Consider the following 6,767-nt stretch of genomic DNA (forward strand, 5'->3'; position numbering starts at 1 on the left):
GACTCTTCATTTCACATCAGATCATGATCTCAGGGTTGTGAGATTGAGCCCCTCATCATGGTCTCCATTCAGCAGGGAGTCCGCTTACAATTGTCTCTTTTTCTCCCTCTGCTCCTCCCCCTACACACACATACACTTTCTCTTTCTAAAATCAATCAATCAATCAATCAATCAATCAATCTTTAAAGGAAGAAGAAATGATGGGATGCCTGGGTGGCTCAGTGGTTGAGCCTCTACTATTGGCTCAGGTTGTGATCCCGGGGTCCTGGGATCAAATCCCACATCGGGCTCCGCTTAGGGAGCCTGCTACTCCCTCTGCCTGTGTCTCTGCCTCTCTCTCTGTGTGTCTCTCATGAATAAATAAATAAAATCCTTAGAAAAGAAGGAGGAGGAGGAGGAGGAGGAGGAGGAGGAGGAGGAGGAGGAGGAGGGGGAGGAGGAAGAGAAATAATGATCACTGGCCCTATTGCAAAATTAGGCATTTTGAGTGGATCTACTGAACTGAAAGGACTTTCAGTTGTCGTTGTTTTTTAAGATTTTACTTTATTTATTCATGAGAGACACAGAGAGAGAGAGAGAGGCAGAGAGACAGGCAGAGGGAGAAGCAGGCTCCATGCAGGGAGCCTGACGTGGGACTCGATCACGAGTCTCCAGGATCACGCCCCCCCGGGCTGAAGGCGGCACCAAACCGCTGAGCCACGGGGCTGCCCAGGACTTTCAGTTTTAACAGGCAGTTATCTTAAATGGATATCAAGGATGATGAAATTATAATTACCTATACATTTACAATTATCTCTATCATTATCTCCCAATCACACTGTATCATTTTTTTATTCAACAATCGTTTTTTGATCAATTCCTATGTGCCTGTTTTTTTAAAAAATAGGAAGGGTGGGATAGGAAATAAATTGTACAGATATTTTATCCAGGTAGACATTGTTCAGCAAGTTTTATTGATATTGTTGTACTCACCTTCACTTAACAGGTGATTAACCAATGCTATTAATGACAAAATTGTCTGAAATACACATCCACTAGACATTCCCTTGCCTTTGATCATTCTTCCTTCCTTGTAAGGAAGGATATCTTGAGCCAAGGAAAAGGGAGATCGTTTGCAAGTGATTGAACAGTCACATCCCTATTTAGAATTTCCTTCCCTGTAATGGTTTAGTTTTGTCTCTTAACCACCTTTGGTTTGGGAGAATGAAGAATCGAGCGGGATAACATCTGCAGTTCCAAAATCATTTCAGACTCTTCGAGGGACTGGAAATTCAATGGGGCACCAAGCACTCTTGCCTAAAGAGGAGGGAGAGAAGGAGCAAAGACACAGGGAGTGGTGGGGGAAAGGGGTGGTATCAGCAGGAGTGCTGACTGGCCCTCCATGTTCTCTACACCAGCCAGTGGCATATATTTATTTTAAATCTCACGTGCCCTCTCAAAGATGAAAATACTCTTCTTAGAGAACCCTAGATTTATTAGAGTAGTTGCTATCCTAAAGCAAAAACTGGAAGTGTATTTGTGAAAAGATGATAAGGAAATGGCAAAGGTACTACCCTCTAAGAAAGTGGCTAAAAAAAAAAAAAAGGAGAAAATTTGAAAATATAATACTTTCTCTTATGCATATCAACAAGATCACATGAAAAATTACTTAATCCATTCCTCAGAGTAGGATAATCTATGGATTTCAAGATTTCTTGTTAGTCGATTCACTTCTTTTGGGAAGGCTTGTGGAAGGTAATGGGATCCTCTTTGCTCTATTGCAATCATGCCGGTGGTGGAGGTTTCAGATTGCATTTTGACTTTTCAGAATGAATGTACTGCTGACCAGACCTGGAAACTCCAGAATAATAGGGCAGTCTTCTAAGAAAGGTACTTATAAGCTCTTTGGAGTATTATTGATCCTTCTTTCTTGGATCAAGAGCTCAAATGAGCTCATTTGAGCTCTTGATCCATATGTAGTTAGTCTAAAATACAAATCCCTCCTTAGAAAATTCATGTAAGAGGGACAATATTGTAACAGAATGTTCTCATGCTTTTTACTTACTCTAATACCATACTCTTGACGTTGGAAGAAAGTAGAGGTCATCCAAGCAGGAGCCTCCTCTAAAATTCCCTAAGAAGTAATCACTTGTTAAATACTATCTGGGGTGAGAAGTTCTACCTTCATGAGATGATCATTTCTTCTATATTCTTAAGTAAAACCTGTCTTCCTTCATGATTCCACTCATAGGTACTAGCTTGACCTCTTAGAGTATTAGAAATTTCTATTTTCTCTGCCACAGAAGAGTCAGTTACTATTTGAAGACAGTGATGTACACATAAGCTCTTTATGTCTCACTGTTTGCAGAGAGAACATGGGATTTGGGGTCAAAGATTCAAAACCTGGCTCTGACATTTACCACTTACAAGGACCTGGACAGGACATTAAATGTCTCTAAGCCTCAATTTCCTTGATGGAAAAGAGAAGAAACAAACCCATCCCATGTATTGTTAAATGGGTTACATTAGCTAATGTATGCAGAGTACCTTTTATTGGAGGTACTTACTTAATTGTGGCTAGTATTATTACATACTGTGGCTTCAAGTCTTCTCCTTCGTCTCAGATGTTTTTCTCCTGACACAATAGGGCAGAGCAGATGAGAGAAGCACCCTATTGGTTTTTCTGTTCCCTCCTGGGTATCAAAGCATTCTTTAACATTAAAAACGTCTTTCTCCCTTGTCATGGGAGTATTCCTTCATGATCAGCATTTAAACAGCAACTTTTGTTAGAAATAAAAGATTCTTTAAGAAAATATGTTAGTTCTTAACAGTGTATTAGCACCTCAGCCCTCAATGTGGCCCAGCAAGACTTTTTCCTCCCGACCTGTATCCTACAAATATTGTCACTTTCTGGGATCACCTTGGCATAAAAAAGTTAGGGCAGCACAGCAACTGAGTTCATTAATGTTGTCTTGGTGTGTGGTGGTTGAATTTAACTAGATGCTATACTCCAGAAGATAAAGAAGAGTAGAATGGATTATATTCTTCATTTGTCTTACACATGTTACAGGTTCCTCTGTTGTAGGAAAGTAGAGTGTACCCCCTGAAACTTTGCATTAGCCAAAATGACAGAAAGCGGAGAAGCAGTTACCATTAATTTATACAGAAAAAAAATTTTTTGAGCCTTCCCAGGTCTGAAAAATAATCTTTCTTAAGCTTTTCTGATTCCTCAGGACACACGTTGCTAATGGATACACAAAATAAATGGAGATAAAACAAATGCTCACAGACACAGTTCAAAGCTGTTGTGGCTTGATGCTGTGGTGCTGAGTGCAGGTTCCCTGGACGGAGCCTGGGTGCTGGGTGCAGGTCCCTGGGAAGGAGCTCGGCGGGGCAGGGGCCTCTCTCTCTGCTCAGGGTGCACGCTGCCCACATAACTGCAAAATAAATGCTGAATGCTGTCTTCACTCTCCACCTTTTTTGTAAAAGCCAAATTCCTCCTCAGATTTCTTTCAGTGAATGAAAACAGTTACTATACTAAATAATGTAGGTATTTCATAAAAGAATAGAGGGACACAAACTTTCACAAAGCAGAGGATACCTGTACTTTTTTTGCTTGAAGCTTAACATGGCATTTGGGTCTTGGGAAAGCCGTTTCAGACTGTTAACTAACACTGACCTTGCAGTTAATGAAAACTTCTAGCAAAAATATAGATTCATTCACTCATTTAAAAAATACTTGATGGGACACCTGGGTGGTTCAGTGGTTGAGCATCTGCCTTTGGCTCAGGGTGTGATCCTGGGTCTGGGCATGGAGTCCCACCATCGGGCTCCCTACAAGGAGCCTGTTTCTCCTCCCTCTGCCTGTGTCTCTGCCTCTCTCTCTTTCTCTGTTTCTCTCATGAATAAATAAATAAAATCTTAAAAAAAAAAAAAGCTCTTAAGTCTATTACTTTTACTATTCTAGATACTGGGGACAGAGCTTTGAACAAGATAACAAGGTTCCTTCCCTCATAAAACTAACATAATTAAAAACATTAAAGTCAATGGTATCTAGAATATGACTTGAATTTTAAAAGTAAATAAGTGCTTTTGGCTTTCAGCTCAGAGGAGGCTGAGGTGCAAGCCTCTTCAGTCGCCTGGGTTCATCCAACACCCGCTGCCTCCACCATGCTGCCTAAGCTCAACTCTGTCGCAATCAAACTCATAAACCTGACAGTGCACCACCAGTAGGGAGGTCGGTGCCATGTCTGCTCTGGCCCCAAAGATAGGTGGTCTCGGTCTGTCTCCAAAAACATTTGGTGATGACATCGCCAAGGCAGCTGGTGATGGGAAGGGTCTGAGGATGACAGTGAAACTGACCATTCAGAACAGACAGGCCCAGATTGAAGTGGTGCCTTCTGCCGCTGCCCTGCTGGTCAAAGCCCTCAAGGAACCACCAAGAGACAGAAAGTAGCAGAAAAACATTAAACACAGGGGACATATCACTTTTGATGAGATTGTCAACATTGCCCGACAGATGTGGCACCATTCTTTAGCCAGAGAACTCTCTGGAATCATTAAAGAGATCCTGGGGGCTGCCCAGCCTGTGGGTTGTGATGTTGACCACAGCCACCCTCATGACATCAGAGATGACATCCACGGTGGTGCAGTGGAGTGCCCAGCTGGTTGAGAACTACAAAGGAAAATATTTCAAAAAAGGACCATTTGGCAACCATAAATAAATAGACTCCCAAGTTGCTACCCTGGCTCATTTCTAGTCAGGAGGATAAATCCCAGAGCCCAATGGAATGGGAATCAATTCCTTTAAAAAATAAACTCTTACTACTTTTTCCTATTCATTTAATAGAAATAAATGCAAAAGAATGCACAATAAGCAGCCTGACATGGCCAACATTTTCCCTTCTATTGTGTCTTATAATATCTATTGTGTCTATCTATCCCCCGACTCTGCCAGCCACATCTTTGTTATATTCCAACAAACTGACACAATTTGGAATATCTTTCTCTTAACAACTACTAGTGGTTTTTCAAACAGAATAGAAGCCAAAAAACCTCTTTATTTCACTCTTGATGATAATGTTCTTGTATACTTTTGTATATGGTATTGTAGCAAGATCGGTTACGTTGTGACACAGTGACTGACTTCAAAATCTTAGTGGCTTAAAGCATAAATTTTACTTATTTTTTCTTTTGCTCTATTTCTGTCGCAGGTTGGAAGTAGGACTCTGCCTTTGATAATCTCTCAGGCCTCCCAGCTGGCTGAGCAGCTGCCATCTTAAATATGGTCAATCACAAAGCCAGAGGGAAAAACGGATGTGGTGAAGGAGACACTGCCTCTTTTCACTTTGTCTTGTGAGAGAAATCACTTGCCACACGTAATTCTAAGCACCAAGGAAACACAGCCCTACCATGTGTTGTGAAAGAAAGACAGCCTGGAAAATGCAAACCACCATAGTGATTATCACAGGAGTGCTATTTACTGATTATATTCTTCCCTCCCAAAGTAATATTGCTTTCAGGTATTCAGAATCTTACTTTGACATTTATGCTAATATGATCAATTGGTACAATTTATAACAGTGCATTAAGTTTGGGAAGTTCTTGTAATATCCGTCAGGTGTCATCATAAATCTTGAATATATTCTCTAATTAGACATTTCGCTTTTTTAGTGTCAAAGAAGTAAATCACTTAATACATTTAAAATAGAGTGATATTGATATAAAATACTTAGACCTCTGAGAGGCAGGAATAAGTCTAGAATGCTGTGGGCTTTTCACCCCGGGTTGGAGTTTGCTCAACTGCTCTAATGACATGAATTAACTACAACAAGTGGTTATTAAGAAATCTGTAGGTTTTTTCTAATATACCTTCATTCATAATCTATCCCAACCCTAATATTTTTAGAAAAAAGTATGAAGTACTTATGAATTTTCAATAAATTAGGTTTTAGTGATTTATTGATTGAAGATGATTTGGATGGATTTGCATTGGCCTGAATATGCCAGGGGCAGAATATTTTTGTGAACTCCTGCTCGGTTTTGCATGTGGCACTGCTGGCGTCCTTATGACTTGAACCACTGTCTGAAACTCAGTTTATGAAGAAGTATCTAGCTAATCACAGTCGATTCAGATTTGACTTTCTTTTATAAAATTTCTTTTGCAAATAACATTGCATTTTCTTTCTACCATTCACCTTTTAAAGAATCAAGTTTTGATCTTCTTTCCATGGTTTTCTGCAGGCTTATGCCTGTTTTGCTCGTGTTGGTGCTCTATCGCTTGCACCTTTGATAGAAGTGAATATTTTTCTCTTATTCTTTGTTTAATACAGAAGGCTGCACTGTGCACTCTCCTCTGTTACTTGAACGAATTTCAAACAGTCTTTCAGAACTCCCACATGGGGATGACAATGAAAGTAGTCAGTAATTGTTGATGAAAGCTTTGCAACTTCTGCATCATATAACAAAATTGAATTGTAAAGAACAAAAGCTGGTCTCTCATCCTTCTTTGTGTTCTGAGAAGGCTTATAGGAACCTCAGGTAAAGTCTGAGTGGTTATTCTTCTGTTTAGCAAATGCAATATAAGACACAAGCTGATAAAATTAATGAGGTAATCTAACAAATTGAATCTTTAGATGAGTAGGAAATATCTCTTATGATACGTCTGGTATTCTGTATCTGAAGTCATAGGGAATCCAGATATTCCAGAATTTAGTTTGTTGGAGACAATTTACCCATAATTGTATTCATTGCTGCCATAAAGTCTCCATAAATTATCCATTGTTCAT

At 39.9% G+C, this 6,767-nt stretch overlaps 1 pseudogene; it reads left to right on the forward strand.

Annotated features, from left to right (window-relative positions):
- Nucleotides 1–1,765: 1,765 nt before the first annotated feature.
- On the forward strand, nt 1,766–4,651 carry LOC106557766 (annotated as a pseudogene).
- Nucleotides 4,652–6,767: the final 2,116 nt, after the last annotated feature.

Source organism: Canis lupus, chromosome 25 (assembly GCF_011100685.1).
Source record: "Canis lupus familiaris isolate Mischka breed German Shepherd chromosome 25, alternate assembly UU_Cfam_GSD_1.0, whole genome shotgun sequence".
Classification (NCBI taxonomy): domain Eukaryota; kingdom Metazoa; phylum Chordata; class Mammalia; order Carnivora; family Canidae; genus Canis; species Canis lupus.